This window comes from Glycine max, chromosome 20 (assembly GCF_000004515.6).
Source record: "Glycine max cultivar Williams 82 chromosome 20, Glycine_max_v4.0, whole genome shotgun sequence".
NCBI classification, from domain to species: domain Eukaryota; kingdom Viridiplantae; phylum Streptophyta; class Magnoliopsida; order Fabales; family Fabaceae; genus Glycine; species Glycine max.
In genome coordinates, this window is record NC_038256.2 from 3,674,179 (window position 1) to 3,689,126 (window position 14,948).

General features: G+C 37.1%; 1 non-coding gene across 1 annotated transcript; it reads left to right on the forward strand.

Annotated features, from left to right (window-relative positions):
- Positions 1–12,614: 12,614 nt before the first annotated feature.
- Positions 12,615–12,721, forward strand: LOC113000874 (small nucleolar RNA R71). Its single transcript, XR_003266195.1, has one exon. It is a non-coding gene; the product is annotated as a small nucleolar RNA R71 (small nucleolar RNA).
- Positions 12,722–14,948: the final 2,227 nt, after the last annotated feature.

Genomic DNA, 14,948 nt, shown 5'->3' on the forward strand with positions numbered 1-14,948 from the left:
GAGTTCTTCAAAAGACACATACTTTAGGATCCCATGAAGAAGTCCTAAAGGACTTGAGTCCCCTGTATTTTGCAAACCTCTTCCTAGCAGGAACATCCAATGGTGTATCCACTTCATCCGAAAACTCAGCAACAAGAAAACAAAAAAATGGCAAGCAACAATTATATCAGCAATTCGACAGCAAACCATCCCTATTTTGTCATCTCTGGCAAACTTCCCAATGAAATACAACAGGTAGGAACAAGAAAGTACAAATTAAATAAAAACTAATTTAGATAAACTCTAGATGCAGGTAGACCAAATATCCATGCCTTTTTTAAAAGAGACAAAATTTGGCCAATAAATACAAATAAGAATAGAAAAGGAAAGAAATGCACCCTCATATGCAGCGTGTGCTTCTTTAAGTTCATTGAGTTCATCTTCTATCTTTTCTCTGGTCAAATTATCTACTTCCTGTAATAAAACAGAAGTAATCATGCATTGATGATATAGATTAGAATCCATTGACACCATGAAAATCAAAATTTTGCACAAATTAATAACTGATGGTTGAATGAAATTCTCAAAATCTACACTTGTTGAAAGTTTGTATGATGCAGAAAGCTTATAAAATTAAATATTAATTCAACATTGCTAACCACTATAAGTGTCTCTTAAAATTAATGAATAATATGCTTCAATGAGAAGTCTCCCTATCCAGTTGTTGTGCTTCAAACAGGTAAATCATACTTACCCAATTTTATTATATAAGGAAATTTTCTTATACATCATATCTATTTTGTTTTCCCAAATAAAAAATTAATTTACCACTATGGGACAACGCAAAAAGGAAGATGGATCTCCATTCCATAGAATAAAACTAGAGAGAAAAGGACATCCAACAAACATATTTAAAGCCTTTTAATTAAGTGTTACTAGAAAAAAGTTTGCTCTTCAACAGAATAGTGATGAACCTGATTTGGCAGAAGCAGAACTGGATGATAGTCTTTGCCTCCTTGCTTTATCAGCTTTTTCCAAGTAATGTTGATGAGATTGGTGTTTGATCCCTGCAAGGTAAGAAGAACCTCAATAGATTAAGTATTTAAATGTGCACAATGAAATGGAGATTTATAAGAAAAATCTAAATATAAAGTCGTATCGAATTATCTACATCTGATAATCAAAACAAATCAATCCAAAAGAAAACATCATTGAAGGTACTGCAGTTATTTAACAACTCATGTTGATCTTAATGCAAACTTTTATTTTGCAGCTTACCAAGGTAAGACTAAAATTTTGATTGAAGAATATCACCAAAAATTCTTAAGGAAGTGCATCTAAGTTTTGTCCTTTTGTAAACTCATTCCATGCATTAATATTTTTCAACATTTTTCTTGTTTTTAGTGCATATGTGAAAATGGAAATCCTGCTTACGTGACTATAAAGATAGACAACCAGAAGTTTGCAAAAACCAGCCAAGAAATAAACCATGTGTGGAACCAAACTTTTCAGATTCAATGTGCTAATCTAGCTGATTCATGCATCACCATTACGCTGAAAACATCGCGTTCTCCGTATAAGGAAAATTCGATATTCAGGCTCAGCAGCTATTGAAGAAATGAGGCTTCATCAATGGCTTCTTCCCTCTCCTCATGGATAATGGAAAACCAAACCCAAAACTTAAGTTGAAGTTCCAGCTATGGTTCAAGCCGGCTGAATTGGAACCGACTTAGGCAAAGATGTTGAGCAATGACTGGGAATTTGAAGGGCAGAGGGAGGCTACCTTCCTACTAAGGTCCAATTCTCATGTCAAACATTATCATGATGCTCACCATTGTTCTTCTTTTCAACCTCCATTTGATCTATGTGGAGCTCTAAAGAAGCTATGGGAGGATGGGTGTCTATAAAGCCGTTGAGGGTGCAAAGTACTTAGTTTATATTGCAGGGTGGTCCTTCAATCCCATGATGGTTCTGGTAATTGCAATGTCATTTGTTATTGTCTTTTTAGATAGGAATGGGTCCTCTTGTGCTAAATTTTAACTTGACTTTTTAACTTATACCAGCCAACAAAGGTTGGTCCAGTTGATAACAATAACATTCATACCATCATGAATTTGAATTCCACTGCGGATATAAGAACCTCATGGGTGGGTAATTATAACTACTTCTATAATATTTTTTTGAGTTTTGAGGCCTTAATGATTCTTTGACACCTAACTTATCTAAACATTTTATTCACCCAAAAAAAACTTAGCATGGTGAAATCCTGTTTAAAGTTTGTGTCTACCTGATAGGTAAGGCTTATTTAATATTTATGAAGACACACACACAAAATTTGAACATGAAATTATGTGCATTAGGAACCACTCCCCTTTCACATTGATATTCATCTTTTTAGAAGCATATATGCTCCTTGGCAGGTTGCAGATCCTCACACAGAAATCCCACATGCCACAAGAATAAAGGTAGGTGAACTATTGAAGAAGAAGACAGAGGAAGGAATGCAATTGGAAAGTTAAAGTATACAGGTCAATTGACCATGTCTTAGTTAGTGAGTTGTCTACAAAGTTAAATGTAGAAAGGAGCATCCATGAGGCTTATGTTGAAGCAATTAGGCGTGCCGAAATGTTTAGTTACATTGAAAACCAATATTTCATTGGGGGTGCCATTGGTGGAAGAAAGATAGTTACGCTGGCTGCACTAATCTAATTCCAATTGAAATTGCACTCAAGGTAGTTAGTAAGATTAAGGCAAAGGAGAGATTTGTTGTGTAGGCAAGGTACATACTACTATGCCTTTGCCTTCCAAATAAAAGATAAAAAATACAACTATGTCTTTACTTGAAATACTGATCCTTTACTGTTGCAGTGTTGCTTCTATCTTAATTTGACGAGGTTTGGTCATATATAAGTGGCACCAACTGCATTTCAGTAGTTAAAAATTAAGCATATTGTCATTCATACGAGATCCCACATTGTATATATTATCAATACTAAATTTTCCTATTCAATAATAAAGAACTGCCTTGTGAATATAGAACTTCTGGCTAGTAGACAATTAATCTCTAAGCAAGTAATCATTTAGGTGATAATTAATAAAGTGTATTCTCTTCTTTTCCTGCATTTTGTTTTATATATCAATGCTGTTATATATAGACAAGGAAATGCTAAAGGATGGGTGCTTTAAATTAAAGTTTATTTAGGCCAATCTCCTAAACTCAGGCCAATCAGTATAGCCTTTTCACCGAACTCATTGTCCCACTTACACACATGAGAAGACTAGAAAATAATGACGGGCTATATTTTAAAAAGAATGACCACATTTCAAAACAAACATTAAATTAAACCTAGTTTTCCCTTTCATTGAACAAAAGTAAAGAGAATATTTACAATTTTAATAAGAGAGCATCTTTTCTTCATGTGGTGCCCTTGCCTTGCGTTTAAAGGGTTACAATAAACACTCACCCCTAAAAAACTTGCAACCGGATTATTATCATTTTTATAATATTGCGATATTGTTTTTAATTAATTTATAAACAAAAAAATTGAAATTAAAACTTGCATGATTTATTCAATTTTTATACAGATGAATGATGGGTGCCATTGGAGAAAATATGGACAGAAAATGGCCAAAGGAAATCCATGCCCCCGAGCTTACTATCGATGCACTGCTTCTCCATCTTGTCTAGTAAGAAAACAAGTATGAATCCTCTAATGACTTGTTTTGAATAATAAATAAACAGAGCAGAATAGAAAACAATAAATTTTGTTTTTGATGGGCATATAGAAAACAATGAAAATTAACAATTAGTCTAGATACATATGATGCATGCATGCAGTCATGTATTGACTAATTAATTTTATTTCTTTCATTTTCTTTACTCTTTCAATTTGTTTTTCTTAAGTAGTATCTCAATTTTCACTATTTTATATATTACATTGGACTAGATTAGATAGATTAATAAAAATTGAGTTGCTAATTTAATTGTGCCATGGGATGGGAAGCCTAATAGCTAGCAAGGTACTTTATTTCCTCTAAACTTCACTACACTATCACACTTCAAATATTTTTAACTTCTAGCACTTTGTACTTGGGCATTCAAGTGATTAGTTAGTAAAAGTAAAGGTAGATTTATCTGGTTTGAATAGTACTGGTTTTCTTAACTTTTTTATTGATGTTATGACATCAAATTAAGCTGAAATTAGAATCCAAAAATTGGTGTGTTTGATATATGTTACTATTATTAGCTTACAAGGTTTCAGCTCTTAACTTATATAGCTTATAAGCTAATTTTACTAAACATGTTATTAATTAATATCATTTTCTTGTAATTAATTAATTAATTTTCAGGTGCAAAGATGTGCTGAAGAAATGTCCATATTGATTACCACCTATGAAGGAACTCACAATCACCCTCTTCCTATGTCAGCCACTACAATGGCCTGCACAACTTCTGCTGCAGCTTCCATGCTCCAATCTCCCTCATTGAGTTCACAACATGGATTAGTTGATTCAGCTATATCCTCCATCATCAACTCTAGTGATCCTTATTACAACCCTAATAATGCTCTAAACTTCTCGACACACCAAGTTTCAAGACCACAACAATTCTACTTCCCCAACTCATCCATTTCAACCTTGAATTCTCACCCCACAATCACTTTAGACCTTACAACACCTCCAACTTCTTCCTCAAACTCAAGCTTCACTTGCATGCCAAAATACTGATCAACAAACCTTAACTTTTCCTCAGGTTTCTCTCCTCTACATTCTAGCATGCCGCAATCACCTTGGAACAGTTATAGTGGTTACTCCAACTCTGGAACACTTTCTCAAAATAGACACCATGGTGGTAATTAAATGTTTAAATGTTAAACACGGGAAATCAAAATCAACCACATTCTCTAGGGCATCTCCATCAACCTATTTACATGAGCAACAATAGTACCATTTCTCAGCATTCTTTCCCTAATCCCATTGTTGCTGCAACTGAGGCAATAATCACAAGCAAGAGCGTGTATATATATATATATATATATATATATATATATATATATATATATATATATATATATATATCCATTTTCATAACTACCCTTGTTCTATATCACTAATTACCATGAGAATTCCAAATTTGTGACAGCTCAGGATGCACTGAATTTTGTAATTAGATGGATGTCTTCATTCCACAATATAAATATAGGGAGTTTTACATTGTCGGAGAGAGCCATGCAGGTACTTGCACTAGCTAGTAACAACACTAGAAAATTCTAATTAATTTTTGTAAAATTTAAGCTGACATTTTGATAGCAAGAGTGAGAACACAGCAGAAGCAATGACAGACACAGGGGAGAACACACTAAGCAAGAAGGCAACAATAATAGGGTGCAATTAGAAAGATGGACCAAAAGAGCAATTACAAGGCCCACATACCTTAAAGATTTCGTGTGATGCAAGCTGGGGCACCAAATAAGATAGAATGATGCTGGTAGTATAGTAGGGAGACAAGCAAAACAAATTCTTGATATTGTTTGTACACAAAAGGATAAATTTAGAATAAGAAACGTAAATGAGCAGAAACGTAAATGAACAGAAACGTAAATGAACAGAAACGTAAATGAGACAGAAACGTAAATGAAAGTAGAAGAAGAAGCAAGAATGAACTCGTAATTAGAAGCAGAAAATGAAAATTTGCATTAAGAACGAAAATCGTAACAAGGGAACAGAAAAACGTGAAAACCTAAAACCCAAAGCTCTGAATAATGAAAATAGCAGAAATAGAATGCCTTGCATGAATCCCAAGGCTGCTATTTAAAAAGAGTCACTCAAAGTCACTGGGCCCTTTTTACAATACTCTGGCCCAAAACGAAATAAACACTGAACAACATAAAATAAAATTGCGAAATTTCCTAATTAGAAATTAACTAAGGTAAGCGCTGCTTTATTTGCCCTCTTCAAGTCCATAACCAAAATCCGGATTAAGCCCAATGTTTCATTAATTCCTGAAATTAGATTAAAAACATCAAATTAGCTAAATGAGCCCAAATAATAAAACTGTCTGATTAATTGACAATTAAGACCAATCAGTAATTAAAATGGTGCAAAAAGGGTTTAGAAAATAGAAGAAAATGATGGCACATCAAAACCCCCCATACTTAGCCTTTTGCACTCCTGGGCAAAATGAAACAAAGAAAAAAATCCAAGGATATCAAAGGGAGACAAACAAAAACATTCACATATTTCTCAATGAACATCAAGGAATGAAAGGAATGGGTAACATCTAACATAAGGAGATCCAAAAAGTCAAGACATTCGTGAAAATCATCCAAGCAACCCAATCATGGCAAAATAGTTAATCAGCTCAAGAATGAAAAGTGATAAAGCCTCACAAGATATACACTCTATCTCTCAAGTGTCTAGGCTACTATTTACCCTCAAAGCACCCATGAAAGCAAACACCACATAAACTTGGCAAGATTCTAAAATTGACAATCAACCCATAAACACAAGCACATGAGGATCAAAAGGTCTTTTAAGGTTGTAATGGGGCCAAGGACAAGGTATGGAAAAATATGGAATAAGTGGCTAAATCCCAAAGGGATAGAGGAGCAATGGGGAATAAGTGCATATTTAGTAAAAATAAGAAAATAAAAAAGAAGTAAAGATAAAATTTAAACATAAAGAGTAGAACCAAGAGTTTCATCATTCTTGTGCCATTTAAGATCTTATTCACTCAACTTTATTGCTTTTCTTTTTCTTTTTTCTTTTTTTTCTTTTTTTTTCAAATTATTTTTTTTACTCTATAGCCTTTGAGAAACAACATTTCATTCAGCATGTCCAACATTTAACCAATATACAGTGTACATCAAGTATGGCCCAAAATACATCATGAAGCATAGCCAACAAAACAAGTTATCCAATGAAACAAAAACCCCCCACACTTATTCCCAAAACAATTCCAAAGCTCCAAAATTCCTTAAGGATATGGTGATATCATGGTTTTTCACTTAAGGCTTGTAGTGAGTTTCAAAACAAGGAAAGGGAAACAAGGCTCAAAAGGGCTATCAAAGGAATTAATTCAAGGTAAGTTCATTTGGCTAGAAGCTTATAAGAACAAAATTGCCTCAATCATTTCCAAATATGCATGTGAATTAGGACGCATCAACAAGAATCAAGCCAAGGCTATTGTGCAAGCAATCAATGGGGCAAAACACACCAAATGATTATGATGATGGATGGCTCAAATTCTCACAAAGGTAAACTCATCACTTTCAAATTGAGCTTTCAAAACTATCATGACATGTAGAGAAGAATCAAGGATTTCAAGTCACAAAATGTCAAGAACTTTTATTTTCAAAACAATTACCCATTTCTTGAACATATCCTATAATTCAAAGAAAAACATGCAAAGTCGTACGTGCACACAAAATTGACCCAAAATATTAAACTAAAAATCCGACGAAACTAACAACATTAACAAATTAACACGACTAACAAATTAACAAAACCAACAAAACTAGCAAAACCAAAGAACACCCCCCCATACTTAAACAACACATTGTCCTCAATGTAGCACAATTTAAAGATTAAAAACAATTAAATCATCAAAGAGAATTGGACAAGTGTAATAAAAGCAAGGAAGGAGATAGGAAAAGAAAAACTCCCTAAGTCATGGTGGAGGAAGAGTAGGGTGGAGTAAAGAAGTTTCTTCCACCACTACGTCCACTAAAGAAGGGTTCGTGAGGAATGGCTTAAGTCGATGTCCGTTGACCTTGAAGCTCTTGTTTGTGGAGTCGCTTTTGATCTCAACTGTACCATAAGGAAAAACATTAGTAACAACAAAAGGACCAATCCACTTAGACCTCAACTTACCACTCATGAGTCCAAGCCTAGAATTATACAATAACACTTTTTGCCCAACCACGAAGTCTTTTTTAACTATCATGCTATCATGGAACTTCTTGGTCTTTTCTTTGTAGAACTTGGCATTCTCGTAGGCTTCTAGGCGGATTTCATCTAACTCACTCAGTTGCAACTTTCTTTCCTCACCAGCTTGATCCATAGAGAAGTTGCAAGTCTTCACTGCCCAGTAAGCTTTGTGCTCAATTTCCACTGGAAGATGACATGCCTTTCCAAAGACAACCCAATAAGGAGACATTCCTATGGGTGCTTTGTAGGTAGTCCGATGTGCCCAGAGAGCATCATCAAGCCTGGTACTCCAATCTTTCCTGCTTGGCTGCACAATCTTCTCTAAAATTCGCTTGATTTCTCGGTTAGAAATTTCTGTCTGTCCATTGGTCTGGGGGTGGTATGGTGTGGATACCCTGTGTACCACCCCGTACTTTTTAAGCAGGGCATGCATTGTCCTGTTGCAAAAATGGGTTCCTTGATCACTAACAATTGCTTTAGGTACTCCAAACCTGCAAAACAGATTAGACCTGACAAAGTCTGCGAAACCTTTAGCATCATTAGTTCTAGTGGGCTTGGCTTCCACCCATTTTGAAACATAGTCAACTGCAAGGAGAATGTAAACATAACCAAAAGAGACAGGAAAAGGACCAATGAAATCTATAGCCCAGACATCAAACACCTCACAGAATAGCATAGGTTGCTGAGACATTTGTTGTCGCCATGTAAGTGTATTTCCTGCTCTCTGACACTGCTCACAAGTGCTGCAGATCTTCCACGCATCTTTAAAGATGGTGGGCCAATAAAAACCACAATCAAGCACTTTGCGAGTTGTCCTTTGAACACCCAGATGACCTCCCGGTGCGGAAGAATGACAGAACTGTAGGACTGAGTCAGTCTCATGATCTGGAATGCACCGTCTAATGACCTGATCACTGCACAATTTCCACAAGTAGGGGTCATCCCAAATAAAATGCTTAGCATCACTTTTAATTTTATCTTTTTGGGCCTTAGATGCTAAGGGAGGAAAAACAGAAGCAACTAAATAGTTGACAATATTAGCAAACCAGGGAGTAGAAAGAGAGTCAGAAATACTATACAGTATATACAAATGATCATCCGGGAAATCATCCCAAATAGGTGAATCTGCATCAGATATACGTTCGATCCGACTCAAATGATCAGCAACTAGATTTTGTGCTTCGCTCCTATCACGGATCTCTAAGTCAAACTCTTGGAGCCAGAGCATCCATCGGATCAACCTAGGCTTAGAATCAGCCTTCTTCAACAAGTACTTTAGAGCTGCATGGTCAGTATAAACAATAATGCGGGTACCAAGCAAATAAGATCGAAATTTTTCAAGAGCAAAAACTATGGCTAGAAGCTCTTTCTCAGTAGTAGTATAATTCGCTTGGGCAGCATCTAAAGTCCTAGAAGCATAATATATCACCCTGGGCAATTTATCAATTTTTTGAGCAAGGACAGCCCCCAATGCATAATTTGATGCATCACACATAAGCTCAAAATGGGCTGTCCAATCGGGTGCCTGGATGATGGGGGTGGTAGTCAACGCTCTTTTGAGGCAATCAAAAGCCTCTTTGCATCTGTCATTAAAGTCAAACTCCACCTCCTTTTGCAACAAGTTGGACAGTGGAAGGGCTACTTTGCTAAAATTCCTTATAAAGCGCCTGTAAAATCCTGCATGACCAAGAAAAGATCGCACCTCTCGCACACAAGAGGGGTAAGGCAATTGTGAAATAACAGAAATTTTTGCAGGATCTACTTCAATACCCTTATTGGAAATAATGTGGCCTAAAACTATACCTTGCTCAACCATAAAATGACATTTTTCAAAATTTAGAACAAGGTTAGTTTCAATGCATCTATTCAAAACTTTTTCCAAACTATTCAAACAACCATCAAAAGAGGATCCATATACAGTGAAATCATCCATAAACACCTCTATGCAATTTTCTAAAAAATCACTGAAAATACTAATCATGCACCGCTGGAAGGTACCAGGGGCATTGCACAGGCCGAAAGGCATCCTCCTGTAGGCAAAAGTGCCGAAGGGGCAGGTGAATGTGGTCTTTTCTTGATCCTCAAGAGCAATAGTAATTTGCATATAACCAGAAAAACCATCAAGGAAACAGTAGTGGGATTTACCTGCCAGGCGTTCAAGCATCTGGTCAATGAATGGCAGGGGAAAATGGTCCTTTTTGGTAACCTGGTTCAGCCTCCTATAGTCAATGCAGACTCTCCAACTGTTCTGCACCCGAGTAGGAATCAGCTCCTCCTTCTCATTTCTGATCACTGTGAGGCCAGTCTTTTTCGGGACTACCTGGACGGGACTCACCCATTGGCTGTCGGAGATAGGATAAATGATTCCAGCTTGCAAAAGCTTGGTTATCTCCTTCTTCACTACATAAAAAATCACCGGGTTGAGTCTTCTCTGTGGTTGTCTTGCTGGTTTAGCTCCATCCTCTAAATTTATTCGATGCATACATGTGGATGGGCTAATACCAGGAATGTCCGCCAGGGTCCAGCCTATAGCCTTCTTATGCTTCTTGAGAACTGACAACAACTTCTCCTCTTGCTCATTAGCAAGGGAGGCAGATATAATCACTGGAAAACTCTTGCTATCATCCAAGTAAGCGTATTTTAAATTTGATGGCAGAGGCTTCAATTCTAGTGTGGTCGGCTGGACAGTGGTAGAAGGAGATGGTTTCTCAGCCTTTACCTCATAAAGAAAGTCAGAGGTATGTGTACTTCCTGAAACATGGTTAGTTCTATCTGACTCTATAAAATCAATCTCGAGAGGTAAAACACCACCACCAGACATGCAATCAATATCACTCTCAGATTCACTCTCAGCATCAAATTCAGACATATGATCAAGTACAATTTCAGACTCAATGCATGAAGAATGAGAGGAATGCAGATTAGAATAAAGATCAGTCATGTATTCATCAACAACATGGTCAATTATTTCAGCACGAAATACAAAAAGATCTTCAGATGGGTATTTCATAGCATCCAGAATATTAAAATGAACAGTTATGTCACCAAATTCCATAGACAGTGTGCCTGCATAAACATCTATCTTAGTTCTAGCAGTTTTCATAAAGGGTCTGCCTAGAATGATGGGAACGGATCCTTGAGAAAATCCATCTTCCATATTCAAGATATAAAAATCAACAGGGAAAATCAGTTCACCAATTCTAACTAAGACATCTTCTATGAAACTAACAAGATAGGCAAAACTTCTATTAGCTAAATGAATTACCACATTAGTTGACTGCAAGGGACCTAGAGATAGAGAATTAAAAATCGACAGAGGCATAACACTAACAGAGGCTCCTAAATCTAACATGACATTGTCAAACTTATTATTCCCTATAATACAAGGTATGCTGAATGTACCTGGATCTTTGCATTTTTCAGGAATTTGAGGAACAGAGTTACCAATTAATGCGGAGACATTTCTGCCCATGCTAATTCGTTCACTTCCTTTAAGCTTTCGCTTATTAGTGCACAGCTCCTTCAAGAATTTGACATATCTAGGAATTTGCTTTATTGCATCCAACAGAGGTATGTTTACCTCTACTTTTTTAAACGTTTCCAAGATCTCTTTCTCTGCCTCTTCCATTTTTTTGTTGGAAACTGCTCTTGGAGGGAATGGAAGAGGGGGAATGTGCTGCTTCTGCAAATCAGAATTACCTGTGGAAGAAGATTCACCTACACAAAAATTGTTAGGTAAATTTTTGTCATCACCTTTTTCTGGAGTAGAGTGAAGTTTGGCAGGTTCATTTGCAGATGAGGAAAGTGCTACGGGTTGAGGTCCTTGACACTGCTTTCCCGACCTCAATGAAATGGCACTGACATTTTTGGGATTTTGGACAGCTTGAGAAGGCAGCTTGTCAGAATTCTGGGACTGTTGTTGATTCAATTGGGTAGCCAATTGTCCCATCTGATTGGTTAAGCTCTGAATGGAGGCTCTGGTCTCTTGCTGAAACTGCATGTTCTGCATAGTCATTTGCCTCACAAGTTCTTCGAGGGAAGGTTGTGGAGGGGCCTCAACTGTTGGCTGTTTCTGGGGTTGTTGCTGTTGTTGGATTGGTGGAGGAATGTATGGTCTGCTTGGGCCAGCAGCATTTTGGAACGAAGGAGCAGGCTGCTGTTGTTGTTGTTGAGGGCTGGACCATCTGAGGTTAGGGTGATTCCTCCATCCAGGGTTATATCTGTTGCTGGAGAGGTCATAATTGTTCTGCTGTGGTTGATTTTGCTGCTAAGGTTAAGGAGGTCTATTGTAAATATTTGCAGCATAAGCTTCAGGCTGCTCAATTGCTCCAGGTTGCTGCATGGAAGGGAAAAGGTCTGTATGGTGGTCAGCAGAGGAGCACAAACCACAAACCCTTGCGACAGGTACAGATTTCTGATTCAAGGCCAGCTGGGTTACCAGGTTAACCAATGCATCCAGTTTGCCTTCAAGCTTCTTAGTTTCAGATGATGCAGATGGGTTTGTAGCTACCTCATGCACTCCTCTAATGACTATGGCATCATTTCTGGCGCTAAACTGCTGGGAGTTGGAAGCCATCTTCTTAATTAAATTTCTAGCTTCAGCAGGAGTCATGTCTCCAAGGGCTCCACCACTGGCAGCATCTATCATACTTCTCTCCATATTACTGAGTCCTTCATAAAAATATTGGAGAAGAAGCTGTTCTGAAATCTGACGGTGGGGGCAACTGGCACATAGTTTCTTAAATCTCTCCCAGTACTCATACAAGCTCTCTCCACTGAGTTGTCTAATACCTGAGATATCCTTCCTGATGGTTGTGGTCCTAGAAGCAGGGAAAATTTTTTCTAAGAATACTCTCTTAAGGTCATCCCAGCTCGTGATGGACCTTGGAGCAAGGTAATACAACCAGTCCTTTGCCACTCCCTCTAATGAATGAGGAAAAGCCTTCAGAAATATGTGATCCTCTTGGACATCTGGGGGTTTCATGGTGGAGCAGACAATATGAAATTCCTTCAAATGTTTGTGCGGGTCTTCACCTGCAAGGCCATGAAACTTTGGAAGCAAATGAATCAGTCCAGTTTTAAGAACATATGGGACATCCTCATCAGGGTATTGGATGCACAAGCTTTCGTAGGTGAAATCAGGTGCAGCCATTTCCCTTAGAGTCCTCTCACGGGGTGGAGGTTGTGCCATGTTCTCAGAATGTGCAAAATCAGAATGCTCAAAATTATAATGCTCAAGATCAGGATGTTCAAAATCACCAATAACAGAATGCACAGATTCACCAGTAATGGAATGCTCAGAATGATCAAAAGGTATAAAATGATGCCTAACTAATCTATGAAATGTCCTATCTATGGGTTGTAAGTCAGATGGATTGCCTCTAGTCATACACTACATTCAGCATACACAACTAGTTGCCTTGTCATGTAAATAAAGGTGTGTAGGTTTGAACTACAGCTACCCTCAAATGATATCCAAATGACTTGAAAATTTGTGAGCAACCTTATAAAATGATGATAAGATAGCACAAAAACTTTCAGACAAAAATTCAAAGTCTAACTATGAAAGCTAAAAATGGTAAGTTAAGAAAAATAAGTGAATAAAACTTGAAAAATAAAAAACTTTTGACAGAATCACTTTTTTTGGACGATGGAGACCTCAGTCAGCCTACGGCAGGCTGCCACAGCGTAGGAAATTTTTTTCTACCCCAAATGCATATATAATAATTGCAATTCTGATAACCGGAGCAAAAGTTATGGCCGTTTGAAGTTTTGACAAACACAAAATTTGCAAGTTTTTTGGAACTTTCAAATCTGACCAAACTAAAGGCTCTAGCTATTTTTCCCACAAAATATGGATTAAAAGAAGTTACCACAAAAAAATTCAGCCAAAAATAACAACCCTAGCTACTAAAACAAAAAATCTCAAATAATTCAGCATGGGTGGTCACTAAAATCCGTCTCTAATTGATTTCTACTACTACTCTGTTTTTGCCGCAAGCACAATCTTCACAGCAAAACACCCAAGACTGAAACAGGGGAAACACTTAATGGGAAAACTGAAACAGAACACACATTAAACAAAATACCAGGACACTAAACAACACTAACATACTAACACAATACTAACAATTAAACATAAAACACGAAAGGATTACACAACACTAGCTAGCTATTATGATCCTTTGGACACTGCTCCCCGGCAACGGTGCCAAATTTGATCGAGGCCGTACCCGAATCAAATAAACATGAAAATGCAGTAACTAGGAAGTGATCCTAGGTCGTTTCCCAACGAGCAGTGACAAACCAAATGTTCATAATATACTTGCAGTAACAGTAACGATTGGGGGGGGGGGTTTGGTTGTTTGGTAATTAAAGAGCAGAACAAGTAACTGGAATACGAAACTACTAATATTAAAAACGGGTTGTTTCCTCTGATTCAGAAGCCATTCTCTTATCCTGGGTTATGGAGAATTCGTCCCTAACAGTCAACCACTTAATCCAACCCTATTTCAATTTACTAAGCGAAAATCAACTTAGGGTTTTCAATACGTGATTAGGCACCACATACACCAGTTAGTCCTTCGTCCATTAAGCATGAACGTAAGTTAGGCTCAGAGGCAATTAATCGAACACGAAGCGTGCACTGATTAATATTCACGAAATTGGGATAACTGATGAAGGGAAAACTGCCAGGAAACCACATTACAAGCGAAACCTCAAAGAGAGTTGGGCTTCGTCCTCAAAAGGAAACAACACCAGAAAATCTAGCTTTCCATGGATTCAAACAGAAAACGCAAATGAAACATGAAGCAGAAACGTAAATGAACAGAAACGTAAATGAGACAGAAACGTAAATGAACAGAAACATAAATGAACAGAAACGTAAATGAATAGAAACGTAAATGAGACAGAAACGTAAATGAGACAGAAAAGTAAATGAAAGTAGAAGAAGAAGCAAGAATGAACTCGTAATTAGAAGCAGAAAACGGAAATTTGCATTAAGAACGAAAACCGTAACAAGGGAACAGAAAAACGTG